The sequence below is a fragment of the Lissotriton vulgaris genome, chromosome 5, assembly GCF_964263255.1.
Source record: "Lissotriton vulgaris chromosome 5, aLisVul1.2, whole genome shotgun sequence".
Lineage (NCBI taxonomy): Eukaryota > Metazoa > Chordata > Amphibia > Caudata > Salamandridae > Lissotriton > Lissotriton vulgaris.
Genome location: NC_141693.1, coordinates 5245878 through 5263220, shown reverse-complemented (window position 1 = coordinate 5263220; position 17343 = coordinate 5245878). Strand labels below are relative to the sequence as shown.

Sequence of the window (17343 nt, the reverse complement as noted above, 5' to 3'; positions counted from 1 at the left end):
GGAGCCTCTCTGGGCTCTTCAATACACAATGCCCCCGAGCCCTCAGGCTCCAAAAACACAAAGGCGCGAGGTCGCGCTACAGAGAGGGGGCGGGGCGGACACCGGCAATGTGTCCCGACGCTCCCCCCCCTCCTCTTGCAGGCACCTACCGGGTTGCGCTGGTCTCTCCAGCGGAGGCGGGTCTCTCCCGCTGGTCCCGGGGCTCTCCTGGGCGGCGGAGCCTTGCCGGCAGCTTCTCTCCGTTCTCCTCGCTGCTGGGCTCTTCTCTCTCCCGGCGGCGAGGCGGGACTTCCGGTTGCTTCTCCCGGGGCCGCGCTCTGATTGGCCGGCCGGCCGGAACACTTCCGGGTCGTCGCGGGCAGCGCGGCGGCCCGTTTTAGGCAGGCAGGCGGCTTCCCAGGATCCGAGGAGTGGGCTCCCTCGTGAATCCAATAAATCACAGACCTGGGCAATGCCGGGTGGGCACCGGCCTTCACGAACAAAGCGCTCCCAAGCGCTATAAAGGCCAGTAAAGCGCTCCCAGCGCTAAAGTGGCAAATAAAGCGATATTAAGCGCTGGGTCACCACAGAGCGCTCTCAAGCGCCAAAAGGCAATACAAAGCGCTCCCAGGCGCTGGGGGCTAATAAGCCCAGCAAAAGTTCCTCAGGGCAGGCAGGGGGGCAAGGCTGGGCCAGAGCCAGCACACTGGGTCTCCAGGCAGGGAGACTCCCCAAGTGGCGGTCCTTCTGGCCCCAGCAGCAGCAACAGCCCCCTCTGGCAGGATCCAAAAGAAGAACATTTTCCAAGGGGACACAGCCCCTTCTTATACTGTAAATTCCTTTGTTACAATGTGCAGGGTGGGGGGAAAACCAGTCGCAGCTGGTTCTGGAGCACTCTTGATGGCCCAACCACCCATTTCATTCACTGGGGAGGCTAGGGTCGTTAGACACACCACAGGGGGGCGGAGCCAGCATTGTGTGGGGAAAACCCAGCCCATCCAGGACACAGGTACACTCCTCCCACACATCACTCATGCTAATCTCCCACTCACCACCGGGCAGACCCATCCAGACTTCCTGGAGCCTGGCATGCCAGCCAGCTCCAGCCAATCACGCTCCAGCACCCTCACTGCACACATATCTCAATGTCCAGAAGTAGCACTTCCCAACTAGACACACACATGCCGCAGACACCATCTTGCAGCATTCGCTCTCACGAGTTCAGGCATACCAAACTCGAGCCTGCACTCCCCACGCATCAGGAACTACCAGGGATACCCACATTCCCCATGCATTCCTATGGGAGGGCAGGCCAGCCATACTTCACGCACGCACTTTCACTCTGGGACTCAGGGGAAAGTGCGCAGAGACCCAAAAATCACTAACACAGGGTCACAAATAAGGCAAAAAGTCTAGGGGTGAACCTGCCCTGCGGGCCAAGTCCAACACAACCCCCTTCCAGCCAAAACGCAGGGGAGAACAATCACCACCGTGATGGACTTCCCTGCTTGGGGCGATAGAACACGGACGCAGGCCCGCCACTGCCGGGACACTCTCCTGTTCTATGCCACGGTGAACCCCTAGGGTTCCTTCTAAAGCTCCTGTAAGGACCAACTGGGCTACCCCACTGGTACTCCTCAGCTGTCCGCGGCCAGGACCCGGCCCTGGGCCACCCAGGTGCCACCGGTCCTTGCCAATTCGCAGAGCGGGGGGTCGTAACCCCTGGCACATAGTGTCCATTCTCCACTCTCCCTGTCTGCAAGACAGGACTAGACTGCCACTGGTTCACCAGCCTTTGGTCTACAACCTCAGGCGGACCAGGAGTCTCAGAGAAGGCTTTCCTCCCCTTACCTCTTCTTCCAGGGTTCCTCCTCCTCCTGCGAGGGGGGCACCCAGAACGCCATTCCAACCCAGGGTTTAACCCCTCAGGTTGCGCCGGGGTCAGAGGTGGGCTTTCCCACCCTCTGCACCCCCTTCCAGAAGTCTGCCCTCTCCCAACTGGAGAAGTTCCCCTGGAAGAACCGGTCAGGACACTGCTTACAGTCGTCCTACCCCTCAGGTCAGGCCGAACCTGCCCCTGGCCTCCCAACCTCCGGTCTAAAACCTTTGGTGGAATAATTGCCTGGCACTCCAGGACTTCTGGGGATTCACACGCAATCCCCCTGAGGCTGACACATGACCCATGTGTCGTGTGACGGTCTGTCTGGCGCAGATCTCCCGCCTCCTGTCCACCTGACAGGGCGCAAAGATCCCCCAGACCAGAAGTGGCGCCCCCCGGGTCCACCCAAGACCTAGCCCCACTGGCTAGTCTCTGGTCCACTGGTGCATCCACTGGGAAACTCGTCCCCCAATCACTCCTCGCTTCGGACTTCTGTGCCCTCCCAACTGGAGCGACACTGCCGGACACTGGAACCCCTGGAGTTCTGGTTACAGACACTCCAGGTTCCCTAGACACTAGGAGATCTTCCTCAAGTGTACTCACAGGACAGCCTAGGTTCCCAACCTGGTGTTCCCTCAAGAAACCACCCAAGTTCTGAGACAGGGCTTCGGGCCTCGGGGTGCTCTCAGCCACCCCCTGACTCCTGCTCCACTGAGCCAGGCAGTCAGCCCCTTCACCCTTCTCACTATACTGGGACCTAGCTGGGCTACACAGAGCCTCTTCCACCACGCTGGGCTGGAAGCTCCCTATACCACTGCTGTTGGACTCACTCTCTAATGACTGTACAGCACCTCTGGCCCTCTCCCAGCGGTCTGCTTCCAGTGCAAGCTCCCATGGTTCAGACAATCCACACCCCATCAGGTGTTGTCGCAACCCTGGGGGACAACAACTGAGCATCTGCTCTCTGAGAAACACATCGAACAATATGTCCCAATCACATTTCGTGGGCTCCTGTACCCAATCGCACAGGGCTTCACAACAGTCCTCCTCAAATTCCTCCCACGACTGGTGAGGCAGCTTCCTACTGCCCCTGAATTTCAACCTTTTCTCCTCCTCTGGAGAACCAGGAACCATACTCTGGGAACTGGGAGTGGGACTGTCAACATCAACACTCAAAAAGCTGCCACCACTGGACTCCACCCTCCCTGGGGGATCCAGAAAATTAGGACTGCGGTCAGGGGATAACCTACACTCTAGGGCTATCTTCTCCCTGGCCCAGGCTCTCTCAGCCTCTGCAATCCGCTCATTCACACCCAGCTGCGCCATCTTCCAGGCATACTCTAACCTGAGCTTCTCCATGGCCAACTGGTGCTCCCTCTCTTCTCTCCTATCCATCCACTCCTCTGGGGACAGGGAAAGGGATGGGGTGCTACATCTGACACTGGACCCAGCAAGGGACTCCCTATCTAGGGGGTACTCGCTCTCTGCTGGCGCCCATCCACTGTCAACCTCACTCTCCACATCAGACTCTTCAGGGCTCCCCTCAGACCCACCACCCTCATGGTGTGCGGTCCGGGCCCTCTCCCTCTCACTGTGCTCACGCTCCCAGTCACTCTTCTGCCACAGGATCATGTTATCCCTAAGCTTGGACTGGGTGTCTGACTCACTCACTGGGATGTCTCTCTCCTTACATAACCGTACCAACTCATGCACACTGTACTTAAACAGGCCACAAAGGTTAAAAGGAGATTCCATCTTGACAGGATGCTCACAGACACGTGCAACACAAGGGACCTAGCAATCTGAAGTAAAGTACACAATTCCAAAACTTCCACTCTCCTTAAAAAAAAAGAACTCACTCATGCGTCCAGGAAAACACACCATTCATCCACACACACCCTCCCCTCGGACCGGTAAGGCAGTTTCTACCACCCCTGATTTCTCAACCTGACCACAAGTGACACAGGTACCAAACTCTGGAAGCAGGGCGGGGGACAAATGTACTGAACACAATTATCAAATTACACTCTTCAGGAGAAGCAATAATGGAACTTCACCAAAAACACAATAATCCCCAACAATGTGGTCATCTAAAATGCAGAGCTTTGTAGTGGCCAGTTGCTACCGTGGTAAAACGCAAACACAAATCCTTATCCTCACCGCTTGCCGCCAATGTTAGACCCGGGACCCTGGCCGGCCAAGACTCGCGTCGAGGTCAGTCAGGGATCGCCAGTTCTAAGTGTCAGGGCAAGGGAGTTACACGCCAAGATAACCCCTCACTCGCCCTCTAGGTAACGTGGCGCGAGCAGTCAAGGCTAAACTTGGAGGCGATGTAAGTTAAGTATTTGCGCACGCACCCCAGCAACAACACCCAAGGCCCACCACAAAGAAACACTCCACACAAGGTTATGTAAAAATAGCCTTTGTATTATAAAAATATACATCAGATAAAACACACATCTTATTACACTGTGCCAATCAGGCACGGGCGGAATTTACAAGGGATATTTGTACAGGACAGGGCCACTTGAACCACTGTCAAGGGTATCAACACTTTAGCAGCAATACTTTCAGCACTTTAGCAATACCTTCAGTAATAAAGCAATACATTCAGTAATAGCACTTTAGCAATACCTTCAGTAATAAAGCAATACATTCAGTAATAGCACTTTAGCAATACCTTCAGTAATAAAGCAATACTTTCAGTAATAGCACTTTAGCAATACCTTCAGTAATAAAGCAATACATTCAGTAATAGCACTTTAGCAATACCTTCAGTAATAAAGCAATACTTTCAGTAATAGCATACCACCAGTAATTACTGGTAACAGGGCCTCCCTAGCACCACCTGTACCTAGGGAGAAAACAACCACCTACACGTCACACTACCTGTAGGGGTGCAAAAGCAACACACATGATGTCGTAATATTCATTAAAAGGACAAAGAGAACACATGATGAATAATCTACCCATTCAGAGGTGTAAGCAAAACACATGATGCCGTAACATTCAGAGGTGTAAAAGTCACTAACTATCTCCCCAAACTCACCAGTCACCACCTGTGACTTGTCCCGGTGTCCCAATGTCAGGGCCTAAACGTGGCAGTTGCCCACAAAGTGCTGGACAACTGGAGCAGGGAAAGTTAGCACAAAGTTGGAGCCTCTCTGGGCTCAAAGACCAGAAATGACCCCCTCAGAGCCTCTCTCAGGCTCTCAGATAAGGGGGGGGCACTTGAGCCTCTCAGGGCTCGCAAAGTAAAAGGCAGGCTGGAGCCTCTCTGGACTCCAAGCCAATGGTGCAGCCTCGCTGGGCTGTGGGGTCCCTCTCTTTGGGGACCCGGGGTAAGGACAAATGCTCCTCAAGAGCCTCGCAGGCTCACAGGCGAAATGCCCCTCATGCGCGGGACGTTGGAGCCTCTCTGGGCTCTTCAATACACAATGCCCCCGAGCCCTCAGGCTCCAAAAACACAAAGGCGCGAGGTCGCGCTACAGAGAGGGGGCGGGGCGGACACCGGCAATGTGTCCCGACGCTCCCCCCCCTCCTCTTGCAGGCACCTACCGGGTTGCGCTGGTCTCTCCAGCGGAGGCGGGTCTCTCCCGCTGGTCCCGGGGCTCTCCTGGGCGGCGGAGCCTTGCCGGCAGCTTCTCTCCGTTCTCCTCGCTGCTGGGCTCTTCTCTCTCCCGGCGGCGAGGCGGGACTTCCGGTTGCTTCTCCCGGGGCCGCGCTCTGATTGGCCGGCCGGCCGGAACACTTCCGGGTCGTCGCGGGCAGCGCGGCGGCCCGTTTTAGGCAGGCAGGCGGCTTCCCAGGATCCGAGGAGTGGGCTCCCTCGTGAATCCAATAAATCACAGACCTGGGCAATGCCGGGTGGGCACCGGCCTTCACGAACAAAGTGCTCCCAAGCGCTATAAAGGCCAGTAAAGCGCTCCCAGCGCTAAAGTGGCAAATAAAGCGCTATTAAGCGCTGGGTCACCACAGAGCGCTCTCAAGCGCCAAAAGGCAATACAAAGCGCTCCCAGGCGCTGGGGGCTAATAAGCCCAGCAAAAGTTCCTCAGGGCAGGCAGGGGGGCAAGGCTGGGCCAGAGCCAGCACACTGGGTCTCCAGGCAGGGAGACTCCCCAAGTGGCGGTCCTTCTGGCCCCAGCAGCAGCAACAGCCCCCTCTGGCAGGATCCAAAAGAAGAACATTTTCCAAGGGGACACAGCCCCTTCTTATACTGTAAATTCCTTTGTTACAATGTGCAGGGTGGGGGGAAAACCAGTCGCAGCTGGTTCTGGAGCACTCTTGATGGCCCAACCACCCATTTCATTCACTGGGGAGGCTAGGGTCGTTAGACACACCACAGGGGGGCGGAGCCAGCATTGTGTGGGGAAAACCCAGCCCATCCAGGACACAGGTACACTCCTCCCACACATCACTCATGCTAATCTCCCACTCACCACCGGGCAGACCCATCCAGACTTCCTGGAGCCTGGCATGCCAGCCAGCTCCAGCCAATCACGCTCCAGCACCCTCACTGCACACATATCTCAATGTCCAGAAGTAGCACTTCCCAACTAGACACACACATGCCGCAGACACCATCTAGCAGCATTCGCTCTCACGAGTTCAGGCATACCAAACTCGAGCCTGCACTCCCCACGCATCAGGAACTACCAGGGATACCCACATTCCCCATGCATTCCTATGGGAGGGCAGGCCAGCCATACTTCACGCACGCACTTTCACTCTGGGACTCAGGGGAAAGTGCGCAGAGACCCAAAAATCACTAACACAGGGTCACAAATAAGGCAAAAAGTCTAGGGGTGAACCTGCCCTGCGGGCCAAGTCCAACACACTGGGTACCACGTCCCACCTTGGACTGGGGCCCCTGTCCCTCCTTGCACTGGGGCCCACGTCCCTCCTTGGACTGGGGCCCCTGTCCCTCCTTGCACTGGGGCCCACGTCCCACCTTGGACTGGGGCTCATGTCCCTCCTTGCACCGGGGCCCACGTCCCTCCTTGCACTGGGTCCCACGCCCCTCCTTGGACTGGGGCCCACGTCCCTCCTTGCACTGGGGCCCACGTCCCTCCTTGCACTGGGGCCCCTGTCCCTCCTTGGACTGGGGCCCATGTCCCTCCTTGCACCGGGGCCCACGTCCCACCTTGCACTGGGTTCCCCGTCCCTCCTTGCACTGGGGCCCATGTCCCTCCTTGCACCGGGGCCCACGCCCCTCCTTGCACTGGGGCCCCTGTCCCTCCTTGCACTGGGGCCCACGTCCCTCCTTGCACTGGGGCCCCTGTCCCTCCTTGGACTGGGGCCCCTGTTCCTCCCTGCGCTGGGTCCCACGCCCCTCCTTGCACCGGGGCCCCTGTCCCTCCTTGCACTGGGGCCCACGTCCCTCCTTGCACTGGGGCCCCTGTCCCTCCTTGGACTGGGGCCCACGTCCCTCCTTGGACTGGGGCCCCTGTCCCACCTTGCACTGGGGCCCACATCCCTCCTTGGACTGGGGCCTACGTCCCTCCTTGCACTGGGGCCCCTGTCCCTCCTTGCACTGGGGCCTACGTCCCTCCTTGCACCGGGGCCCCTGTCCCTCCTTGGACTGGGGCCCACGTCCCTCCTTGGACTGGGGCCCACGTCCCTCCTTGGACTGGGGCCCCTGTCCCACCGTGGACTGGGGCCCATGTCCCTCCTTGTACTGGGGCCCACGTCCCACCTTGGACTGGGGCCCATGTCCCTCCTTGGACTGGGGCCCACGTCCCACCTTGCACTGGGGCCCATGTCCTTCCTTGCACTGGGGCCCCTGTCCCACCTTGCACTGGGGCCCACATCCCTCCTTGAACTGGGGCCCCTGTCCCACCTTGCACTATGGCCCACATCCCTCCTTGGACTGGGGCCCCTGCCCCTCCTTGCACTGGGGCCTACGTCCCTCCTTGCACCGGGGCCCCTGTCCCTCCTTGCACTGGGGCCTACGTCCCTCCTTGGACTGGGGCCCCTGTCCCTCCTTGCACTGGGGCCTACATCCCTCCTTGCACTGGGGCCCCTGTCCCTCCTTGCACTGGGTCCCACGTCCCTCCTTGCACTGGGGCCCACGCCCCTCCTTGCACTGGGGCCCCTGTCCCTCCTTGCACTGGGGCCCACGTCCCTGCTTGCACTGGGGCCCCTGTCCCTCCTTGGACTGGGGCCCCTGTCCCTCCTTGCACTGGGTCCCAAGCCCCTCCTTGCACCAGGGCCCCTGTCCCTCCTTTCACTGGGGCCCAAGTCCCACCTTGCACTGGGTCCCAAGCCCCTCCTTGCACCAGGGCCCCTGTCCCTCCTTTCACTGGGGCCCAAGTCCCTCCTTGCACCGGGGCCCACGTCCCACCTTGGACTGGGGCCCACGTCCCTCCTTGCACCGGGGCCCCTGTCCCTCCTTGCACTGGGGTCCACGTCCCTCCTTGGACTGGGGCCCCTGTCCCTCCTTGCACTGGGGCCCCTGTCCCTCCTTGCACTGGGGCCCACGTCCCACCTTGGACTGGGGCCCATGTCCCACCTTGCACCGGGGGTCTCCCTAGTGGCACAGAGGCAGCCGGGGGTCTCCCTAGTGGCACAGAGGTAGCTGGGGGTCTCCCCAGGGGCACGAGGGACCCAGGGGTCTACAGAGTGGCACAGAGGCAGCCGGGGGTCTCCCCATGGGCACGAGGCACCCAGGGGTCTCCCTAGTGGCACAGAGGCACCCAGGGGTCTCCCCAAGGTACGAGGCACCAAGGGGTCTCCCTAGTGGGCCAGAGGCAGCCGGGGGTCTCCAGAGTGGCACGGAGGCAGCCGGGGGGATACGAACCTGGGCTTGCTCCTGAAATCTCGTCGCCCTGCCCCGTCAGTGCTGCTTCCGAGGCTGTGGCCCTGGTCCACAGAAGAGGAAGCGACGCATCTCTTGTCTGTCGGATGTGAGTGGGTGGAAGTGGTGTGTGAGGAAACTCCCACCAGGGCCTGTGGCTGGTGCAGCTCCTGGAGGCCCACGAGGGGGTCACGAGGCACCTCTGCCCTGGGTGTGTGTGGCAGCGTCTGCAGCTGTCCATGTGTTGCTTCTGGCCCCGGAGGGGCCCTCGGGCCCTGACACCGGTGCAGTGCTGCTCTGGCCAGTGGCCACACCCGTGGCGCACAAGGCCGACCTCCTGGCGGGACAAGGGGGTCCTGTCCCGGCTCTGGGGGTGGGCCCCTCTTTGTGGGTCCCCTGTGCTGGCCCCAGCAGGCCGGTTCTTGGGGTGCAGCACAGTTACCCCCCCCCCATTGTGCCGGGGGCTGGTGCCACTCAACTCACACCAGGACAAGGGCGGCTGGATGCTTGAGGCAGGGGGGGCCAGCCACAGGTGTCTGGCCTCATCCCCTGGAGGGAGGGTCCCCAGGCACCCCCTGAAAATCCCCTGAGTCCTACCATGGGTGTGGGGGGGGGGAGGGGGACAGAGACGGTCCAGGTGCTTCCACAAACTGTGCCCCCTTCAGGCTATCATCCTTCAAAGGGGACCATCTGCACGGACAAGATTCCTGCCCTGGAGCCCAGGAATGTCTGGTGGGCTGGGGGTGTGCAGGGGTTCTGTGCTCACCCCGCGTCTACAGCCGGGGCCACCCCACTGCTTGAGCGCCCGGGCTGTGCTGGAGGTCACCCCGCTTCCACCACCCTCCCAGGCTGTACTCGAGGTCACCCCGCTTCCACCACCCTCCCTGCCTGACCTCCGGGGCTGTGCTGGAGGTCACCCCGCTTCCACCACCCTCCCGGGCTGTGCTGGAGGTCACCCCACTTCTAACACGCTCCCTGCCTGAGCTCCCGGGCTGTGCTGGAGGTCACCCCGCTTCCACCACACTCCCGGGCTGTGCTGAAGGTCACCCCGCTTCCACCACCCTCCCGGGCTGTGCTGGAGGTCACCCCGCTTCCACCACCCTCCCGGGCTGTGCTGGAGGTCACCCCGCTTCTAACACGCTCCCTGCCTGAGCGCCCGGGCTGTGCTGGAGGTCACCCCGCTTCCACCACCCTCCCGGGCTGAGCTGAAGGTCACCCCGCTTCCACCACCCTCCCGGGCTGTGCTGGAGGTCACCCCACTTCTACCACCCTCACTGCCTGAGCTCCAGGGCTGTGCTGGAGGTCACCCCGCTTCCACCACCCTCATAGCCTGAGCACTGGGGCTGTACTCGAGGTCACCCCGCTTCCACCACCCTCACAGCCTGAGCTCCCGGGCTGTGCTGGAAGTCACCCTGCTTCCACCACCCTCCCAGCCTGAGCTCCCGGGCTGTGCTGGAGGTCACCCCGCTTCGACCACCCTCACTGCCTAAGCTCCCAGGCTGTGCTGGAGGTCACCCCGCTTCCACCACCCTCACTGCCTGAGCTCCCGGGCTGTGCTGGAGGTCACCCCGCTTCGACCACCCTCACTGCCTAAGCTCCCAGGCTGTGCTGGAGGTCACCCCGCTTCCACCACCCTCCCAGCCTGAGCTCCCAGCCTGAGCTCCCGGGCTGTGCTGGAGGTCACCCCGCTTCGCTCACCACCCTCACTGCCTGAGCTCCGGTGCTGTGCTGAAGGTCACCCCGCTTCCACCACCCTCCCAGCCTGAGCTCCCGGGCTCTGCTGGAGGTCACCCCGCTTCTACCACCCTCACTGCCTGACCTCCGGGGCTGTGCTGGAGGTCACCCCGCTTCCACCACCCTCACTGCCTGAGCTCCAGGGCTGTGCTGGAGGTCACCCCGCTTCCACCACCCTCAATGCCTGACCTCCCTGCGGTGCTGAATGTCACCCCGCTTCTACCACCCTCACTGCCTGAGCTCCAGGGCTGTGCTGGAGGTCACTCCCCTTCTACCACCCTCACTGCCTGACCTCCGGGGCTGTGCTGGAGGTCAGGCCGCTTCCATCACCCTCACTGCCTGACCTCCGGAGCTGTGCTGGAGGTCACCCCACTTCCACCACCCTCACTGCCTGACCTCCGGGGCTGTGCTGGAGGTCAGGCCGCTTCCACCACCCTCACAGCCTGAGCTCCCAGGCTGTGCTGGAGGTCACCCCACTTCCACCACCCTCACTGCCTGAGCTCCGGGGCTGTGCTGGAGGTCAGGCCGCTTCCATCACCCTCACTGCCTGACCTCTGGGGCTGTGCTGGAGGTCACCCCACTTCCACCACCCTCACTGCCTGACCTCCGGGGCTGTGCTGGAGGTCAGGCCGCTTCCACCACCCTCACAGCCTGAGCTCCCAGGCTGTGCTGGAGGTCACCCCGCTTCCACCACCCTCACGGCCTGAGCTCCAGGGCTGTGCTGGAGGTCACCCGGCTTCTACTACCCTAACTGCCTGAGCTCCCGGGCGGTGCTGGAGGTCACCCGGCTTCTACCACCCTCACTGCCTGAGCTCCCGGGCTGTGCTGGAGGTCACCCTGCTTCCACCACCCTCACTGCCTGAGCTCCCTGGCTGTGCTGGAGGTCCCCCCGCTTCCACCACCCTCACTGCCTGAGCTCCCGGGCTGTGCTGAAGGTCACCCCACTTCTACCACCCTCACTGCCTGAGCTCCTGGACTGTGCTGGAGGTCACCCCACTTCCACCACCCTCACTGCCTGAGCTCCCGGGCTGTGCTGGGGTCACCCCGCTTCCACCACCCTCACAGCCTGAGCTCCGGGGCTATACTGGAGGTCACCCCATTTCCACCACCCTCACAGCCTGAGCTCCCGGGCTGTGCTGGGGTCACCCGCTTCCACCACCCTCACTGCCTGAGCTCCCGGGCTGTGCTGGAGGTCACCCCGCTTCTAACACCCTCCCTGCCTGAGCTCCCGGGCTGTGCTGGAGGTCACCCCGCTTCTAACACCCTCCCTGCCAGAGCTCCGGGGCTGTGCTGGAGGTCACCCCGCTTCCACCACCCTCCCGGGCTGTGCTGGAAATAACCCAGCTTCCACCACCCTCCCGGGCTGTGCTGGAGGTCACCCCACTTCCACCACCCTCACTGCCTGAGCTCCCGGGCTGTGCTGAAGGTCACCCCACTTCTACCACCCTCACTGCCTGAGCTCCAGGGCTGTGCTGGAGGTCACCTCGCTTCCACCACCCTCATAGCCTGAGCTCCGGGGCTGTACTCGAGGTCACCCCGCTTCCACCACCCTCACAGCCTGAGCTCCCGGGCTGTGCTGGAGGTCACCCTGCTTCCACCACCCTCCCAGCCTGAGCTCCCGGGCTGTGTTGGAGGTCACCCCGCTTCTACCACCCTCACTGCCTGAGCTCCCGGGCTGTGCTGGAGGTCACCCCGCTTCCACCACCCTCCCTGCCTGAGCTCCTGGGCTGTGCTGGAGGTCACCCCGCTTCTACCACCCTCACTGCCTAAGCTCCCAGGCTGTGCTGGAGGTCACCCCGCTTCCACCACCCTCCCAGCCTGAGCTCCCAGGCTGTGCTGAAGGTCACCCCGCTTCTACCACCCTCACTGCCTGAGCTCCCGGGCTGTGTTGGAGATCACCTTGCGTCTACCACCCTCACTGCCTGAGCTCCGGGGCTGTGCTGAAGGTCACCCCGCTTCTACCACCCTCACTGCCTGAGCTCGGGCTGTGCTGAAGGTCACCCCGCTTCTACCACCCTCACTGCCCAAGCTCCCGGACTATGCTGGAGGTCACCCCGCTTCCACCACCCTCACTGCCTAAGCTCCCGGACTATGCTGGAGGTCACCCCGCTTCCACCACCCTCACTGCCTAAGCTCCCTGGCTGTGCTGGAGGTCACCCCGCTTCCACCACCCTCACTGCCTAAGCTCCGGGGCTGTGCTGGAGGTCACCCCGCTTCTACCACCCTCACTGACTGAGCTTCCGGGCTCTGCTGGAGATCACCCCGCTTCCACCACCCTCCCAGCCTGAGCTCCCAGCCTGAGCTCCCAGCCTGAGCTCCCAGCCTGAGCTCCCGGGCTGTGCTGGAGGTCACCCTGCTTCCACCACCCTCACTGCCTGAGCTTTGGGGCTGTGCTGGAGGTCACCCCGCTTCTACCACCCTCACTGCCTAAGCTCCCGGGCTGTGCTGGAGGTCACCCCGCTTCTACCACCCTCACTGCCTGAGCTCCCGGGCTGTGCTGGAGATCACCTCGCGTCTACCACCCTCACTGCCTGAGCTCCCGGGCTGTGCTGAAGGTCACCCCGCTTCTACCACCCTCACTGCCCAAGCTCCCGGACTATGCTGGAGGTCACCCAGCTTCCACCACCCTCACAGCCTGAGCTCCCGGGCTGTGCTGGAGGTCTCCCCGCTTCTACCACCCTCACTGCCTGAGCTCCCGGGCTGTGCTGGAGATCACCTCGCGTCTACCACCCTCACTGCCTGAGCTCCCGGGCTGTGCTGAAGGCCACCCCACTTCTACCACCCTCACTGCCTGAGCTCCCAGCCTGAGGTCCCGGGCTGTGCTGGAGGTCACCCCGCTTCCACCACCCTCCCAGCCTGAGCTCCCGGGCTGTGCTGGAGGTCACCCTGCTTCCACCACCCTCACTGCCTGAGCTCCGGGGCTGTGCTGGGGGTCACCCCGCTTCTACCACCCTCACTGCCTAACATCCCGGGCTGTGCTGGAGGTCACCCCGCTTCTACCACCCTTACTGCCTAAGCTCCCAGGCTGTGCTGGAGGTCACCCCGCTTCCACCACCCTCCCAGCCTGAGCTCCCGGGCTGTGCTGGAGGTCACCCCGCTTCGCTCACCACCCTCATTGCCTGAGCTCCCTGGCTGTGCTGGAGGTCACCCCGCTTCCACCACCCTCACTGCCTGACCTCCAGGGCTGTGCTGGAGGTCACCCCGCTTCTACCACCCTCACTGCCTGAGCTCCCGGGCTGTGCTGGAGGTCACCCCACTTCCACCACCCTCACTGCCTGAGCTCCCGGGCTGTGCTGGAGGTCACTCCGCTTCCACCACCCTCCCGGGCTGTGCTGGAGGTCACCCCGCTTCTACCACCCTCACTGCCTGAGCTCCCGGGCTGTGCTGGAGGTCACCCCGCTTTCACCACCCTCCCGGGCTGTGCTGGAGGTCACCCCCTTCCGAGGACCTTGGTTGAGCCTCAAAGGTGGAGGCTAGCACACACAAGCCTCACTGCTGCCCACCTGTGTCCCATCTGGACAAGCCTGGAGATTGTGCTCAGCCCTGAGTGGGAGTGGGTGAATTCTAAAGGTACCTTCTCTGTGGTTGTCCCAGGTCACCATGTGCCAGGTGAATGGTGATCACAGAGGACGCAGGTGAGCTTAGGCATCCGACCGGCCAGAGCCCCAATGAACGACTGAGGAGGAATGACGTCACGTGGTGGAGGAGGACAGGCAGGTCTCCAAGGACCGCCTGACCTTGGCAGAGTCACCCTCACGCCTCAGGTGGGGAGTGAAAGGGTCCCACTGGGAGGGTCCCAGAGCATGAAGAGTTTGACTCTCAACCTCTTGTATCTCGTCGGTCAAGAGCAGGGCCACTGGAATTATGCGGCAAGAGAGGGCTAAATTATGCGGCAGGGTTGAGTAAATTATGCGGCAAGAAAAGGCAAATTATGCAGCGTGATGCGGCACATTTTTTAATAGTATCACTTCATTATTTGGTACTTTTACACTTTTTAACAGCGCCATTGGGCATTGGGTGCACCTCATTATTCCCAGTTTCATAGTTATTTATTTATTTTAAAGATTTATAACGCGCGCAGCTACCCATCAGAGTTTCCCGGCGCTGAAAAATAAGCAACAGAAAGGTGACCCGTCAACCTTTGCATAAGGCCTTCCACAGAGCAGTAACACGCGCTGTTGCATTTTTAGTACCTTTGGAACCGTTTGAGATAGAAACTATTTTTTTGTTAAAATCTGCAGCAGATGTAGGATTATGTGGCAAATGCAGCAAATATATAAATATGGCGAAAATCATCGCGGCCGCACAATGGCATAATCTCAGTGGCCCTGGTCAAGAGACCTCTATTTGCAAACCTGACGGATCCCGACAGTAGGTAAAGGCTGAAAGGTTTTGTGAATTCTATAAATAATCCAGCAGCAAATTTTACTACAATCAATTTTTTGCATTTTTAGATCAACTTCATCATGAGTCATCAATCTAACCGAACACCATCAATGTTGGTTGTATGGCATTACAACGCGGGCTTTTACCCCACTTGCCATTACAACGCAGGGATTACAACAAAAGTTGTTACAACGACTTTCGCTGGAGGGCGCTGGATAGTGGAATATTTTAATTTTCTATTCCACCTCCAGCCCACTTTGACAGTAGGGAAGGTGTTGGATAGAAAATTAAACTATTCCCTATCCAACAGCGCCCTCCAGTGAAAGTCGTTGTAACGACTTCCGTTGTAATCCCTGCGTTGTAAAGGCCGTGCGGGGTAATCCCCGCTTTGTCATGGCTGTTCCCCTAAATGTTAGACTCTACATACAAATTACCAACATTTGTCACACATTGTAGATTACTGAAATTTCAACAGATGTGAGCATTTTCAGAATTGAAAAAAAACAGCAAATTTTATGAGGTTCATACTGCTATTTAACTGCCATTTGCAGCTGGATTTGAATAATTCAGACTTAAAATGACAGTTTCCACAACATGGAAATATTTAACTGTAAATTCTAACAGAATGCATGCAAATTCTCGACATTAATTAAGATCCCTTATGAATCATATACGAATGTATAGATGTGTATGGTAGTTTATCCAGATTCTCAAAAAATGAGAAAAGGGCCAAGAATGCTCTATGAATTTTTTTAGAATTGTAATGTTGAGGACATTATGAAATAAAAAAAAGATTTATACAATGATTAACCTAGAAAAGCACTGAATAGGTTTCTCTACCAAATTGAAGGACAAGATGTAAAACAGGTGTGGAAAAGATTGGTTCACAGGTTATCTATCTATCTATCTATCTATCTATCTATCTATCTATCTATCTATCTATCTATCTATCTATCTATCTATCTATGCATCTATCTATCTGTCTATCTATCTATCTATCTATCTATCTATCTATCTATCTATCTACCTATCTACCTATCTATCTATCTACACACGTTCTAAAACAGAGGCCATATATTAGACTAAGGCTTATTTTATAATACGGATCGCTCTATCTTGAATCGCGGTAGAAAAGTATGATACAAGCGCTCGTGCACAACCGACATTGAGTAGAGAACTTTGTATCCAAACATTTGACGTGTAATGACCATATTGAGATGCATATGAAATGACAAAGTGTAGTCAATGGCAATCTGCTACAGAATTGATAATTTGTAGCCTTTAAATATCGAATCTGGAAGAATAAATTCAATTTAATGAATTGAATATGGACTCCTCGAAGTATTTTCAATGTACCTGATTGTTTAGGATGTTTGCACCTTCGACCTATTTTTAAATACAATTTGCATCGTGGGCGGCTGGTAAGGGGGTGCCCAGCACCGGGCGTTGCCTCTTTGGCCCATGTTTGCCTGGTTTGTGAGTTAGTTCCGTCCTTGAACATGGGTTGCCCTAAGTCCTAGACTGGTACTTGTGAAGGATGGACTTCCTTTGACATGGAATCATGGATGGGTTTCAGCACCAGAGTGAACTGGTTATCCCATTCCAGGTCTAACATCAAGCTTAGTTTACAACCCTCTGGAGTCTGAGACAGATGCACAGGAGCGGCCTGCGGAGAAGCTGCTACAGGATTCCAGGAAGGACCTAACCATGGGAGGATTAGCGAGGTTTTCAGAGGGCAGTATTAGGAAAGTCTCCAAGGACAGGAAGATATGGAGGGGAGGTCTACGGGTGTCCGAAGAGCTCTTTTAGTAATACAGCGGGCATTCGGTATCATACAAAGCCCCTCATGTGCAGAAAAGGGTTAGACCTGCACGATTGGTAAGATGCTGTCATGACGCTAATATCGAACACCTGTAGGAAGATAAAACCTGTAAAGTGTGTCTACCCTGGGAAACGCAATAAAGGTATCGGCAGTGTATGAAAGGATGGAGAGCGATTGGGCTATAAACTGTTATAGAATCGCATGACTATCCCAGCTCTCTTGTTAAAGAAAGTTACTTTCCTGTAATAAAGGTTTTAGAACATTAGGCCTGGTTTAGATCTTGGCGGACGAGTTACTCTATCATATAAATCCCATAGGATATAGGATTTATATTTCAGTGGATGAGATATCTGTCACCGTTGTGACGGAGTAACAATCCGATAGGATACAATGGGATTTATATTTCAGTGGATAAGATATCTGTCACCGTTGTGATGGAGTAACAATCCGATAGGATACAATGGGATTTACATTTCAGTGGATAAGATATCCGTCACTGTTATGACGGAGTAACAATCCGATAAGATACAATGGGATTTATATTTCAGTGGATGAGATATCTGTCACCGTTGTGACGGAGTAACAATCCGATAGGATACAATGGGATTTACATTTCAGTGGATGAGATATCTGTCACCGTTGTGACGGAGTAACAATCCGATAGGATACAATGGGATTTATATTTCAGTGGATGAGATATCTGTCACTGTTGTGACGGCGTAACAATCCGATAGGATACAATGGGA

The 17343-nt window shown here is 57.9% G+C and overlaps 1 protein-coding gene across 4 annotated transcripts in view; it reads right to left on the bottom strand.

Annotated features, from left to right (window-relative positions):
- B3GALT4 (beta-1,3-galactosyltransferase 4) overlaps window positions 1-17343 on the bottom strand; it is a 210469-nt gene that overhangs the window by 75900 nt on the left and 117226 nt on the right. The window contains exon 1 of one of the 4 annotated variants that reach the window (XM_086920624.1): window positions 8659-8747. The exons of the other annotated variants lie outside the window; for them this stretch is intronic. The gene's annotated coding sequence lies outside the window, so the exon portion shown is untranslated. Of the gene's footprint in view, window positions 1-8658; window positions 8748-17343 lie in introns of those variants that run through there. 4 annotated transcript variants of the gene reach the window in all.